This window comes from Malania oleifera, chromosome 6 (genome assembly GCF_029873635.1).
Source record: "Malania oleifera isolate guangnan ecotype guangnan chromosome 6, ASM2987363v1, whole genome shotgun sequence".
NCBI lineage: Eukaryota > Viridiplantae > Streptophyta > Magnoliopsida > Santalales > Ximeniaceae > Malania > Malania oleifera.
In genome coordinates this window covers 82,181,918-82,198,517 of record NC_080422.1, presented here as the reverse complement: position 1 = coordinate 82,198,517, position 16,600 = coordinate 82,181,918, and positions in this window count along the sequence as shown.

Here is a 16,600-nt window from a genome sequence, read left to right as displayed (position 1 = left end):
TGTGCTGATTAGTCCTGTGTGAACCGTGTAATATGTGTGGTTGATAGTCCTATGTGGACCAGTCATGTGTAGACATGTATGTTGTATGTATGATAGTCCCGTGTGGACCACGTAACCTGTGCGGTTGATAGTCCTATGTGAACTAGTCCTGTGTTGACATGTATGTTATATGCATGATAGTCCTATGTGGACTAGTCCTATGTGGACGTTGCATTTTGTATGGATATAGACCCTGTGTGGGTGAGAATGAAAAACGTGTATATCCTATGTGGATTGATTGTGGTATATGTATATGTGTGGAACTCTGTGAAATGATTGGCATTGGTTGCTTGTTATCCTAATTACTTAAGTATTTATGGTAAAGTAGAATACTCTGCTCGAGAGCTTGTTGAGGAAGGCGAGTGCTCTAGTAATTATCTATGGGTACCAGAGCAGAGGGAAGCCACTTATATGGATCGATGACCTTACCTATTCTCAAATATTTTACCTAGATACATAACCCGAGAGCTTACTGAAAAAGGTGAGTGCTCTGGTGTTAGCACTAGAGCATAGGGAATCACTTGTATGGGTTGGTAGACTTCCCTATTCTCGGGAATTATCAGTAAAAATAATTATGTATGTGTGTATGTGATTGGGTGACATAGAAGTTGACAATGGTGTGATTATGAATGCATTTTCTTGGCCGCAATTGGTGGTGAAATACAATTGTATGTATATTTTGTAATTATATATTAAACACTTCAGCCACACACTGTTATAACTTATTTCTTCCTTACTAAGAGGTGTCTTACCCTGACGAATATTTAATCTTTTCAGGTCTTCCAGGTGATCGAGCTTAGATAGCTCCAAGGCGGGGTTAGTTTTGTGAGTGGATACCATAATAGATATATGTTTAGTTTTATGTTTAATATATTTTGTATTGGTTATGTAATATGAAGAATGGGATTGTACTTTATGGATTGTTAGACCAAATAGTTAAAGGTCTTTCATTTCTACTATGTTTTGATGTTATCAACCCATTAGCTACTCTCAAGGTCACTAACGTTTCTCTAAGATATGTTTCAGGTATACAGAATGGCATCTGAACCAACAAACAGTCAAAGTAACTCATGTCATGACCAGAAGCACAAGTCTCTCAAAGCATTCATGAACAATACAACAAATGTACAAAAGTCATCTGAAAAATAAATGTGTAAAATAAAAGAGACATCATCTTGTAAATATCTTGTACATAAAGTGAAACTCAATACTAAGAGCAAGAAAGGGGTGTATCACACACACACGACAAAATACTAGTAAAGTCATTTTAAAGTATATAAAGAAACCCCCAAACAGACAAGAACCTTCTTAGAAACTTAAAAGGACAAAAATTTAAATAGGAGGATCTCATCGACGAACACAGGGCTTCGTCAACGAGTTTAGCAGCAACTTCGTCGACGAACACAAGGTTCTTGTCGACGAAAAGATACCGAGGGGCATCTAAATTCAGATCCACAACTCGTCGACGAACACAGGGCGTCGTCGACAAATTACATGAAGGACTCATCGATGAACATAGGGTCTCGTCAACGAAAATATATCGAGAGGTACCTGAATTCAAAACCAGCAACTCGTCGACGAACACAGGGCTTCGTCGACGAAATTGCTGAAGAGCTCGTTGACGAACACAGGGCTTCGTCGACAAACGTCGGGCAGCAACGAACACTAAATGCTGCGAACGGCTATTTTTGAATTTTGTCTTACATTTATAAATGCCCAACGGCTCTCCTGCATTGCTCTCGCCCATTTAATGTATAAATAGGAGTAAATGGCATTTACTTCACACCTAGAGAAATCATATTGAAAGAAGATCATTCATTGGTGTTGTCATCTCTAGGGTTTACTCACAAACTCACTTGCCCTCTTCTTGCTACTCTTAGTCTTGTATTCACTCTATTGACAGAGGACATTGAGTAAGGATTTTATTGGTTTAACTACCTCAAGGGAGTATTCAAGCTTTCATTTAATCTTCATCTACCTTTTTGTAAACAAAGGCTCTTTGTGAGCTGTTTTTGGGTGTCTCTAAGTGAGCACCTTGTTGAAGCTCTTTGTGAGCTGGTGTATACTGGCTTCTCCGCCCGAAGGAGGATTTTAGTGGATTTTGGGAATCCTTGAGTTGGTCTCAAGGCGTGGACGTAGGCGGGGTGCCGAACCACGTAAATATCAATGTGTTAAGCTTTTCTTCTCTCTTATCTCATTTATATTGTTATTGTGATTTCCTACATTTCCTTTTACACGACAATTTTATGCACTTGCACTTGGTCAGATTTCTGTAATTGTAGAAAGTAAGCACATCACTGAAGAAAGTCCATTCACCCCCCCCCCCCTTTAGACATACTACCAGGGCAATAGTTTGCATATGTAAATATAGAACTCTGGCATTTTGTTTGAGATTATTTAATTAATTCTGTTGCGTGAATGGTATTAGAGACATATGTTTGGTCTCATAACACTCTGGGGCCATGTGGCGGGTCCAAGGCATTACAGTTGGTATCAGAGCATAACGATCTTGCAAACTTTTGGAGGATTAATACCAGAGTATAGGTTTGAGTTAGATAAGGGTAGGAATGGGTAGGTTATGGTACTGACAGGAGTTTGAGTTTGTTTCATAGCCTGGAAGCAAAAATCCCTTGACGAACTTCTGTGATTTTCTGAATCAGTCGACGGTTTTAGAAAACCACGGTAAATCCATCGACGGTGATGTTTCCAAGTAGAGAAATTAAAATATGGAATCTGAATTGGGAAGTTAAGATGATTTTAGATAATTGAATATTGGATGTTTAATTAAGGATTTGGATATTGAATTGGTTTCTTGTTTTATGATTTTGTCAGATATATTAAGATGTAGAGATATTAAACTTGCCTCTGTTTTATATATATTCAGGGATGGATCCTAGAGGCAAAGGAGTGGATGAAGGAGGAAGAAGCGAGTTGGGAGCTTCCAACGAGGATGAAATTGACACTCTCTCTGAACTAGTTTGGTGGATTTTGCCGTGTGCCTATCTTTGTACATCCTCTTTTGGTTGAAAATCTCGTCTCTGCTTTTGATCAACTTCTTGTTTTCATCATCCAAAATGCGATATCCGTATTCTTCTTCACCGTAACCGACAAAGGTGCATTTTCGGGACTTAGGATCAAACTTGTTCCTGACATGATCACTGATGTGTACATATGCAACATAACCAAAAACTTTCAAATGTGAAAGTCTCACCTTTTTCCGCTTCATACCTCTTTTGGTATACAGTGGTCCAAAGGTACTGATGGACCCCTGTTAATCAAGTACGCTGTTGTTCCGATTATTTCAGTCAACGTTCAGTTCATCAGCTCTGCTACGCCGTTGTGGTGAGGTGTACCTGGCACAGCTCTTTCCATCTTGATACCGTGCTCATAGTAGAATTTCTTGAATCTGATGTCTTCATACTCACCACCGCTGTCTGTTCTCAGCTTCTTGATTCTCAAACCAGTTTCATTTTCAAGCATAGCTTTCCATACCCTAAAAGCATCAAATACTTCCGACTTATAGTTCAAAAAATAAACTCATACCTTCCGAGAGTGATCATCAATGAACGTGACGAAGTAATTCCTTCCGCCTATGGATGAGATGGGCGTCGGTCCCTATACATCTGAGTGGACTAGTTCTAGTCTCTCCTTCTTTGGGGGCACGGGTGCTTGTCTGGAAACTAACCCTCTTCTGTTTCCTAAATATGCAATCCTCACACATGTCAATTTGCACTAACTGTAGACCACTCAATTTTCCCTTTGAGTGCATCACCTTGAGTCATTTCTCACTCATGTGACTATGTCGTTGGTGCCATATGTTGCTGTCGTCATTTCCTGCAGCAACTGAAATAGACATGGAGGCATTGGAGGCCAGATAAAGTGTTCCGCTTTTCTTACCTCGCGTAATCGTTATTACACCCTTTGAAACTTTCCATTCATCGTCAATGAATGTCATCGTGTATCCCTCATCTACTAGCTGACCAACTGAGATCAAATTCTTTCTCAGGTATGAAATATGTCTGACATCCTTCAGCTTCCATACTGACCCGTTTATATTGATCTTCACAACTCCCTTGCCAGTTATGTTGCAAGGTTGATCGTTGCCAAGATACACCTTACCAAAATTACCTAGTGTGTAATCCTCTAGGCAATCTCTACGGCAAGTGGCATGAAATGAGGCCTCGGAGTCTAAGACCTAAGACTCCTACTTGCTCTCTAGAAAACATATCAATGCATCTTTTTCTCCTGAGGAAGATGTTGACCTGATGGGTCATACCCTGTTTTGATTATGACAAATACTCTAGTATTTAATGTCTATCAAGTTTGTGTGCAGGTTCATATTAGCTTGATCATTTGATGGCACGTGAAAGCTTGAAGACTAAAGACCTAGAAGATCTATTTTATATTGTAATTCATATTATATTATGAGTCTGTAATAGTAAATAGGATATCGGCCTGTAATAATCTCTACATGTCATGCATATAGGTTGTGTAAGCTCAGAAATGCCATAGATTGACCATAAAGACCGATTGATCTTAGGGCACCTTTCGGTCAACCGACGCCAGGTTTTTAGGCATACTAGAAAAGACTCTAGGTTCCTACGCATTGCTCACAAAGTCCCCGTAATCACTTACATAATTAGGGGAAGGAATTGAATTAAAAATTGGACTTAATAGGCATAATTATGAGAGGCTGGGCAACCGAACCCGAGGAGTTCAAAACTCCTCGGGCGACCGAACCTAAAATGAACCTATCTCCCTCCGATGACCGAACCCTTAGAAGGTCACTTTTCACCAACTTGGGCTGCCGAACTTTTCAGTTCAAAACAAGCCCCGAACGATCGAACACAAGAGTTTGGGCGATCAAACCTATGACTGGGTACCCGAATTTACGAACAAAGTCTACTGACTTTGTTTCGGGTTGTGATTACGCGCCGAAACTGCGTAATTGGACGTTTAACCCGGGCTTTACCGTTTATATTTTTAATTAAATGTCCAAATTTATTCAATATTTTAATAAAATGCCAAAATCATCATTCTTGAACTTTATTGCATTATTTATGAGATTTTGGTAATTTTTTGTCGCAGGAAAATTCCCGGGAATCAAAACCGACACCTATTCGTATTTTGTGCATAACTTTTCCGTCCGAGCTCCAATCGAGACAATTCAAATTTCTAGAGAAAGAGGGAAAGGATTATCTACAACTTTAGTGTTTTGATTTTTGTGAGATACGAGCTCCAGAAAAGTAGAATTTGCAACGAACAGAGAACAAATAAAATGAAAAAAATTTAAAAATACATACTTGAATGGATAGTTGATGTGACCCGGCCATGCATAGTCGGGTCGGGTTGGCTAATCTGGGTAGGGCTTCTTTTTCTTTTCTTTTTAAACTCCCCCAGCGCAGCCTCCTCTCACGCTGCCTCTACTCCTCTCTTCTTGTTCTTCTTCTTCTCCTCTTCTCTTCTTCTCCTTTGGTTTTGTTTTTTTTCCTTTCAATTGCTGCGTTGCCATTCTCTGTTTCCCTCTCTTTCTTCTCTCTGTTTTATTTAATCTCTCACCCTCTCCCCTCTAATCTCTTATTTTTCAGTTCCCTCTCTCTCTCTCTTGCTCTCTGTTTTATCTTCCCTTGTCTCCTTGTACCTTCAGCCACCATACAATCTCTGCTGCTGTCCTGGAGATATACACAGCAACAACCTGCTGTCGCAGCACTCTCGGCCTTCCACATAACAGCACTGCAGCCACAACAGGACTCCAGCCAGCATCCTCTTCTCCTCCAGCAGCTTCTTGGCCGGCCAGTGTAGCAGCAACTCTACAACAGCAGCCCCCTATTCCTCCATAGCAACCCGTGAGCATCCGGCCACAGCACCTTCTCGGCTAACCTCCTGCTGTCCACACCATCACAGCACCATTGCTGTCGTGAAGCACAGAGCCCCTATGCTGCTGCCACACACAACCTGCTACTCTGTTTTATACTCTCTCTCTCTCTCTCTCCTCTTTCTTCTTTTCTTTTCTTCCGTTTAATTTCAATTGCAACTTAATGTTTTTTTTTTTATTTGTTTAGTTATTTATTAAATTCTTGAAGAGTTTATTTGAATATTGTTCAAGTGGTTTTAATTTCTTTTGAAGTTTAATTCTCTTTTTGTTTACTTATCTTGTTTTTAATTCAAGTTATTATTATATTTAAATTAGTGATTTTTTTTTATCGTTCTTTCAATTTAAATTCTGCTTTACGTCTTGAAAAATAGTAATAAAGAAAAAGAAAAAAATTATAAAATATAAAAAAAGGAAAAGAAAAAAAGTGTTCTTGTTTTGAAGTTTTTTTTCCGAAAATCTAGTTTTTTTTTTTAAGATTGATTTAGTTAGGTTCCTTTTTGTTAAAGTTCACATTTTTACTTTTTGGTATCGCTCAAGCTTAGATTTTTTTTATGTATTTACATTTTGGTTCGAGTTCTTGATTTGTGTTAAAGTCTTGGTTTTTATTGTATGCTTTGAATCTAATTGAGTTTCCATTACATGCTTTAATTCCATGATTAATGTTACCATTTTTAATTAGAGCGTGTTTCGATTTTCCTTAGGTAGATTAGAGTTTCCATTCTTGCATGTTTTAGTTCCATGTTCTAGGTTTCTAGTTTTTATTAACGCGTGTCCTAATGTTTCCTTAAGTAGACGTAGGGTTTCTATTCTTGTTTCCTTTTATTTAGTGCATGTTAGTTTAGAGTTTTAAATTGCGTGTCATTTAATTTGTCAAAAGTGAAATTGAACCATCTTGAAAAACCCGAATCTGAACTAAGTTCAGTGCATTTTTAATTTTGATTAGAAGAACGTAAAATATGAGATTAAACGCATTCCCCGAGGAGACGATCTAGCCCTTGGGCTTAATATTACACGACAGAACTCTTATACTTGGGATAGCTTTCAAGCTGCTCATTTTTCGAGTGAGTCAGGTTGCCGAAGCATAACACGGGTGACCGAACCTATTTAAATACCTTTTATTCTTGTGTCTATTCAAGCGACCAAACCATGGTTTAGCCACCCAAACTTCAGCGCGTTAAAATTATTTTAACCATGGTAAATTAGGGTTAAGTTGGGTTAATGGTGTTTTAACTATTTGAAACTTTTTTAATAAATCCCAACAAGTCCCTAACGGTTATAATTTTACCCCTGCCTATAAATATGGGTTCATTTGTGTGGATTAATAGGAGATTAGCCAAAATTATTAGTAAAAATCCTCTCTATCTCAAATACTCTTTTTGTCCAAATACTCTCAAATTTATATTCCCTTGATACATTCTAAGTATTGTGAGAGTATATTGATTGTGCTAGTCTATATTAGGTTGCTAATACTCCCACTTGCTTGTGTGATTGAAATATTATTTTTGGGGAGTTTAGCTTAGGTTTATCCCACAAATTTTCATACTATAAATCTTGTGTTGGGACAACCTAGTAAGTTTAGGATATTTGCATTGTTATTGCAAGTGTCAAATAGCTTTGTTTTTGGTTGTGCAAAAATATTTTCTACAAGTTATAATACTTTTTCAAACTACTCTTGAGTTCATTACATTGAAAGAAAATATTTTAAGTTAGTTTGAATATTTGATTAGCATCTTTGAAATCTTGATTTGCTATTGAGATTTGATATAATTTGTTTCAAAAATATAGCTTGTTTAGAATAATCTTGAGCATACTTGTTATTACATCTTGTTGAGTGTTGCTTGCACAAAGATACACATGACTGAGCTTATATTTCCTACATTATTGATGTGTATGTGATTGATTAAGTATACTGCGCGTATTTGGGTACATATTTGCTTTACATGAAAGCATAATCACTTTATCGATTACTTTGTGAAAAATACTGTCGTATCTCTAGGCATGGCCTGAGGGTGTTTGATCTAACCTAGAAGGATCAGGTTGTGGTCAGTCCTGTAAATTTGACATAGGGCCTTTTCCGCCCTGCGAGGAGAGTTTGTAAAGGTTGAGGTCAGCCCTGTGCTAATTGACCTGGTTGTATTAGGTGCCGCTCCACCCTCAGGCTTGCGAGTTAGAGGCAGGGACGTAGGCACGGTTGGCCAAACCCTGATAACATATCGTGTGTCTATTTATATTTTCGCACTTTATATTTACTGCACGTGTATGTAATTGTGTGAATGAGGCGCATGATTTAAATTCTGTATATTATACTTATATGCGCATTTAGGTAGATAAACCTAGGTTGTGAATGTACTGTTGATAAAACCAGTTAACTTAGGCAATAAATTTTTAATACCCAATTCACCCCCCCTCTTGGGAATACACCAAAGCTAACAGATGAGGCAAGATTTGCTTCTGTCTTCACCTCAGATTCCTTTCTCGGACCTTTGCACTGGTTTTTAAATTGCCCGACCTTTCCACAATTCCAGCACTCAACGTTCTTTGTGCCTTGGGAACCTCTGGGATTTTTGGATTTAGACCGCCTGGTCCTAGATTTACCGCGATTTTTTGATCGTCCATACCCACTTCCTTTTCCTCATCTTTCCACGTTCAAAACTGAACTTGAAGTGGAGGCATTGTTCAACTGCATTCTGATCTCTTCCGTCAAAATCATGCTGATAACCTCGTCGTACTTCAGTTTCGATTTTCTGACAGAGCTACTGATCGCAGTAACAATACCTTTCCAACTCTCAATTAGCTGACTGGGAATCAGTAGGGCACGGATCTCACTGTCAAATGTAATTCCAACCAAGGCAAGTTAATCTGATAGCTCATTGAAATTATTCAGGTATCTGCTGAAACTTTCACCTGCAGACATGCTCATGATAAACAATCTTTTCATTAAATGTACCTTATTCGCGGCTGATGGCTGCTCGTATATATTAGATAGCTCATCCATAAGGGACTTGGTGGTTGTCAAGTGCTTGATGTTGAAGGCAACAGATTTTGCCAACATAATTTTGATAGCTCCGAGAGCCTTTCTGTAACGACCTGCTAAATAAACTGGTTTTTTTTATATACAAATATTTAACATGCTCTGATACTATACTGGGGGTAAACCCAAACATTAACCTAAGCAGCGAGAAGCAGGATTCAGTTAAACATAACCATATGTAAATATATATTTACAATACCAGAGTACTACATGTTTCCCAAAATATACACATACATCTGTTTCCCAAAATACCCTCAACTATACTGGGATATACAAAAATCCTCCACAATACTCACTTCACTGACAGGGCACTACTGAAGCCCCTCTATCTGCGAGTCTGGTCTGTTCACCTACTTGGATCACCTGAAAAATGATTCAACACTGGGATGAGTCAACGCTCAGTAAGACGAAATATGTCATTACTAGTGTGTGGCAAATGAGCTATAACATTATAAAAAAATTGTTTTCTTATAAACATGTATAACTGGATATGTAAATATAGTACTAGTGATAAAATCCACCACCCCTTTCCATGTTGCTTAACATAACAGTATTGAAGATTACTATTCAAAATACTTCTAGTATACATAAGTAAGTTTCTTATTTCTGTAAATCTGTACATACGTAATAGTAGCTAAAAACTTTCCCTGTGGATAACTGTGTGTCATGATTTAACCCCTCATGACAGGGTTGTGCTGCTCGTAGGCAAGATCTACCCTAACTGACCAACTAGGAATAAATCACTATACTCCATCGGTCTGATCTGCCCACCTCAACCCATATCTGATGGGGAGCCTATCCACGTCAAGGGCCTAGGTAATCAACCTACTACCATGTATTATCTAAATAGGCGGTTGCACTCGTGACATAATGTAATATTTGTAGCAACAATACTGTGCTCTGTGACTACATAGTCCAATGGGGTCTGATACTATATAATATATCTTTATATACAACTATCTGATTTACCATGATTCTGAAATAACCGTAATAACCATAATGCTGCATAAACTGTAACTGTAATTCATACGTCATAATATTGAGAACTATACAATCATAACACTAAAACTGCATAATCATAATACTGAAATTCATATAATCATGGTACTAAAATTCGTAAAATCATGATACTAATATTCGTAAAATAAAATCATATCCCCGTACTATATTCGTATTCTCAAGTCACACCATACTTTAATACATAATTTTCATAATTTAATAAGCTGTATAATATTTTAAAAATACCTAACATAGCATATTTCCCTTACCTGACTATTGGAAACCCCTATGGTCTACTGGCCTAACACCCGTAGGGCCTCCAACATAACACCGCTGAATTTGGGATGAATTCCAACTCGATCCCACCGACGATCCGTCCTAGAAAACTTGAAGAGAACTCCACCAGGAACGTCGTGGTAGCTTCAGATCTTCAATCCGGCGAGGAATAGGCCCGGAAATGAAGAGAGAAGTGAGAGAGGGACGTAGAGAGAGAGAGCGGTGTTGAAAATGGATAAAAATCCGATTTTTAGTTATTTATAGAGCCAGATTCGTCGACGAGACACATCATCTCGTCGACGAGTCTTTCATTAAATTCGTCGACGAAACCCTGTATTCGTCGACGAAATTCAGAGCAGCCCATTCTTCGCTCAATAGTTTCTCGTTGATGAAACCCTGTATTCGTTGATGAATTTCTTTATGCACTCATCGACGAAACCCTGTATTCATCGACGAATTTCCTGACAATTCCTTAAAATTATTATATTCTCCAAAATGCAATTTCGTCGACGAAGTCTACTGCCTCATTTTGTTACTGATCCATTTTCCTCCCTCTTATTATTTAAATAATATCATTCTTCGGGTCACTACACTTTCGGTCAAGAAACTCCCACTCGCTCTCCTTTATGGATTATGGCTTCTCCTTTAATGGTAAGTGCAACTCCTTACCAAACAAATAGTCCTCGATCTGCATTTTCCAGAAACCAAAGTTCGTGCCTTCAAACATCTCGATCTGAGAGCTCTTTTCATTTGACATCTCGATTTGCTAATCTAGAGACAGAAATAACTCAAATAGATAGTACGGTTGGATCCAAAACGACTGAAAACCTTAAAAATGGCTTAAATCGTTTGAAAAAAAGACCCAAAATGGCTTCGAAAAGCCCAATCAAACTCTCGGTCAAACCTGGTCAACTTTGACGGAATATTCCTAATGGCATTAGTGACGCCGTTAGATGACGTGGCAACATGGGGCCCACTACTGATGTGGCACTGTTGGGCCCACCTATTAGCAAATAAATGTGGGGCCCAAATGCTGACGTCGCGTGGGTCTAGGCTGATGTGGCGGTTGACTCGGCTGCGTGAAGGAGCATGGAAACGTCCTTGGACGTTGGTGGCGTGTGCGGTGTCGTTTGAGGTCGTTTGGAGCTCTAGTTGCCACCATTAGCTTCATCTCGACGAGAGGAATGCGGTGGTCGCCTCAAAATTGAATTTTGAGCTACTGGACAGAGGCTCAAATCCGAAAATTTTTCTTCAATTTGGCAATTTTACTCCAACCACTCTCTGATACCAATTGTTGAGGTTAGATCCTGGAGCAACAATCACACACGAAGAAAACAAACATCCATAATGGAACACCAAAAATTATGTGGTTTGGTCGAATCGACCTACGTCCACGGAGCACACACTACTTCACTATACTGGGAGAAAAAATACAAGGAGCCTCACTGCTCAACTCTCTTTGTCACCACAACTCTTTGCTCTGCACACACTCTCTCTGTGCACAACACAACACCTCACACAGCTTACACTACTCAACACATCCGCACAACTCCACACGCATATATATACAGAAGAGGGAGTAAAATTCAAAGGAGGTGGCTACAGATTTCAGCATTGTCTATAGAGTTTGGTAGCCGCCGGTCTCCAATGTCAAGGCAAACGGCTAGGCTAGTGTGGTTTTCGGTGACTCCACACCTCTAATTTCAACGAAGGATTCTATAAAAAAATATTATGTTTTGTTCTTTCTAATATAAGTTTCGGTTTTTGAGTTCAGCTATGAATAGCATGGCAAAGCTATGAATAGCATGGCAAATGTCAAATATCTATATCTGAATTCAACACATGCCATTATATTTGACCAACTATTTTATTTTAGTTTCTCATGCTTTTGTTACAAGTACTGCTTCCTATGTTGCATTGTAGTTAGCTTGATGGGGATGTTCTTCTCCTCGTTCTTCTTCCTGATTGAGGTACTAAGAGTTGTGAGGTTCTTCTTTTCAATACCAATTTTAAAGAGCAGATATTACTTATTTTTGTTTTTGTTGTTCTATAATTTTGATTCTGTAGATCCTACAATGATAATCATAGCTCCTTTCTAAACTTTTAGAAGAATACAACATACTTTCTATTTAAATGTATCGACACAACTGTTGAAGTCACTCATAATTTCCTCCTCTATTCTTTTTGTTTTTATTTTTTCTCAAAAACTAATCGGAACATTTTCTTTTAAATGCTTAGGTTCATTAAGTTATTCTTGGTATATGGCTGCCTTTGTTTTCTTATTTTTGATGCATCACTTTTTTTTTTTCCTTGGGTCAATGAAATTCATATAGGAAGAAGTCTTATCAAATAAAAAAAAATTATTTCAACCATATTTCAATGGCTAATACAATATATATATACATACATACATAAGGCTCGTGATTTTGAAAACTTCCCTTGTTGCAAATAAAAGTAGCATCATGTGCAACGCATGTGCTCACACTAGTAGTTATCAAAATATGAAGGCATTTTTTAATTTTTAAAATATAATTAGCTCATTATTCTAGTTTATGCTTCTTTCTTTTTTTTTTTAGATTAGAAGTCCGAAAGCCTGCCTAGTTAAATGAGAAATGGAAATGCTAATGCATGAAGAATCTTGTGAAAATATGAACCATTCCTGAGAATGAGAAATTAAAAAATATGAGCCAAATATGAGAATACTTGAAAATTAATTAGAATTTTAGAAAATTATTGGTTGATTACCTAAACCAGATCGACGTTAAGAGCTTTGTTTTAGCCTTCATATTGTACTTTTTTAAATGAAAAGATTTATTTAATCTTGTGATCCTAGTCTAAACTTATATTTGATTTGCGGAATGTCTAGTTGAAGAAAGTGCAACTTGACAATCGTGAAGTTGAAGAGATATTTGCAGACAGAAAGTTCATATCCTCAAGGAAGAAGCGGCAGAAGTTCCCAGTGAAATGGAAATGTCTTAATGACAAAGAAATTAGATGGATTTCTACGAAAGATATTCAACCGTTCATGGACAAACTTGAAGTGTACCTACCGCCAAAGTCTACAAGGACATTGACCGCATAAGGGGAGGGTGAGTGTTCATTAGTCATTGTAAAACTCACTAGCTTTTGTCAACGTATTTAGCCTACTTGTCTTCCTTGCTAAACACACAATGTCAACGGAGGTGTTGTTAATGAATTGTGTAGATTTAATATTTACTGCTTACTTGTCAGCTTTCATGAATTGATTACTGTTTCCGCTGCTATTCGAATGAATGTTAATGAAATTGTTAATAGAATAGAAGAATTCAAAAATTTGTATCAAAAAATATACTATTACATAAAATAATGAATAATGTAAACCTTTTATGAACTCATAAGAATGAAGAGGTAAGAAACGACTATTTTTAATTTCACAATAGGAAATGTCTACTCTTTTTTTTATTCCATTTTAAATGGAATAATAAGGAATAGTTAAGGATAATTATTATCTTCATTTCAAGATCTTTCATTGCATTACAACTCAATTATAGAAATAAATTCACAAACCAAACATTACCTAAATAGTCATGGCATTATGGTAATGTTTAATTCATCAGCGACAAAGAAATATTGTTAATAATTTTCCTTAAACACTATTCAAAATCTTATTCCCAAACGCAAGATAAAAATATTTTAATAAATAAATATTCTAAGTATTATTTTTCAACCTTTTTATTTCAAAATTGAAATTTAAATTCGTTTAAATTTGAATAAAATTTAATTTAATTAATCCAAATAAAAGATTATTAAAAGTTACAACTTCATGGGATGTAAATTTTTCACATTTAAATCTCACTCAGTTTTTTGCAGGACATTTGATTTCATGCATTCAGTTTGATTTCAGATTGATTAGTTGCATTAAATTTGGATGATGACTTGACCTTTCTTTAATGAGAGGGCCCAAGGCGTAGCACTCATGGACTAAGTGGCCCAAGCTGTACTCGTGGGGGTCCAGGGGCAATAGCCCTGGGAAAATTTTTTAGGCCCATTTTGTAGCCCATTCGGAACCTTGTGTGCAGCATATAAAATGATTGTTTTTTGGGGTGATTAGGGTATGCAGTCACACTTCGCGAGAGAGTATGAAGGAGAGTATTGTACCGAACTCTCTGTGTTTTCTTCCTGATAATAGTGAAATCCCTGCAACTCCGTGGGTGTAGGCAAAATTGCCGAACCACATAAACACTGTCTTGTGCGTGTGATTGATTTTTCTTTGGGGTGTATACTTTCTCTATTTTGTTTCTCACAGGTTTTGGGAATTTGTTTTTAATTTCCAACAACTAGTATCATAGCCTAGGGTTAGGTTCGAGTGGGAGCAATGTCAGAGGAAGCAGGAAAGATGTCTGGAATAAAAAAGTTTGATGTCACAAACTTTGGATTCTGGAGGATGCAGATTGAGGATTATCTCTATGGGAAGAAGTTACATCTGCCGCTTCTAGGAGAAAACCCTGCTACTATGAAGGACAAAGAATGGACTCTCCTTGACAGACAAGTACAAGGAGTTATAAGATTAATTCTGTCTAGGTCTGTTGCACACAACGTTGTGAAGGAGAAGACCACAGCAGATCTGATGAAGGCTTTGTTCGGTATGTATGAAAAATCGTCAGCAAATAACAAGGTACATGTGATGAAGAAATTGTTTAATTTGAAAATGACTGAGAATGCATCAGTAGCACAACATCTGAATGAGTTTAATACTATCACAAATCAATTATCATATGTAGAAATTGATTTTGATGATGAGATTCGTGCATTGATCGTTTTGGCTTCGTTGCCAAACAGTTGGGAGGCAATGAGGATGACTGTAAGCAACTCTACTGGAAAAGAAAATTTGAAGTATAATGATATACGAGATTTAATTCTGCCTGAGGAGATTCGCAGAAGAGATGCAAGTGAAACCTTAGGATCAGGTTCTGCCCTAAACCTTGAGACAAAAGGCAGAGGTAATGACCGAAATTCAGATTGGGGTAAATCAAAATCCAGAAACTATAATCGAAATAGAAGTAAATCTAGATTTGGCCAAAAGGGACAATGCTGGAACTGCGGGAAAACGGGTCACTTTAGGAGACAATGCAAAAGCCTTAAGAAGAAGAATGAGGATGGTCTGCTAATGTTGTAATAGGATAGGTACAGGATGCACTACTTCTTGCAGTAGACAGTTCACTTGATGATTGGGTTTTGGACTTGAGAGCTTCATTTCATACTACTTCACACCATGAAATCATACATAACTATGTAGCAAGAGATTTTGGTAAGGTGTATTTGGCTTATGGTACAGCCTTGGATGTTGTGGGTATGGGAAACGTTTGGATGTCGTTGCCCAATGGGTTTGTTTGGTTATTGGAGAAGGTACGATATATTCCTGACCTAAGAAGGAATTTGATTTCTGTCAGACAGCTTAATGATGAAGGGAATGCAATGTTGTTTGCTGGTGGCACTTGGAAGGTTACAAAGGGAGCCAGAGTATTGGCTTGTGGAAAGAAATCTAGTACTCTATACATGACCTCAAGTCCAAGAGACACAATTGCAGTTGCTAAAGTAAGTACTGATACAAGCTTATGGCACCGCAAACTTGGTCACATAAATGAGAAAGGGATGAAGATGATGCTGTCAAAAGGGAAACTACCGGAATTGAAGTCCATTGATTTTGACTTGTGTGAAAGCTCCATCTTAGGAAAGCAGAAAATGGTGAGTTTCTTGAAAAATGGCAAAACACCGAAGGCTGAAAAATTGGAGTTAGTGCACACAGATTTGTGGGGGTCTTCTCCCGTTGCATCCTTTGGAGGTTCAAGGTACTACGTTACTTTCATTGATGACTCAACCAGAAAGGTATGAGTTTATTTTCTAAAAAATAAATATGATGTATTTGAAACTTTTAAGAAGTGGAAGGCTATGGTTAAGACGGAGACAGGTTTGAAAGTAAAGTGTTTGAGGTCGGACAATGGAGGAGAGTACATATATGGAGGGTTTAGAGAGTATTGCGCTGCACATGGAATCAGAATGGAAAATATCATTCCTGGGACACCACAACAAAATGGTGTGGCTGAGCGCATGAACAGAACTCTCAATGAGCGTGCTAGGAGTATGATGTTGCATGCTGGACTACCAAAAACTTTTTGGGCTGATGCTATTAGTACTGCAGCTTATCTGATAAACTGAGGACATTTAATTCCCATGGAGTTCAAACTTCTTGAAGAGGTTTGGAGCGATAAAGAGGAAAAGTTTTCTCACTTAAAAGTTTTTGGTTGTGTTTCTTATGTTCATATTGATTATGATGCTCATAGTAAACTTGATATAAAGTTCAAAATATGCTATTTCATTAGCTATGGTGATGAGAAATTTGG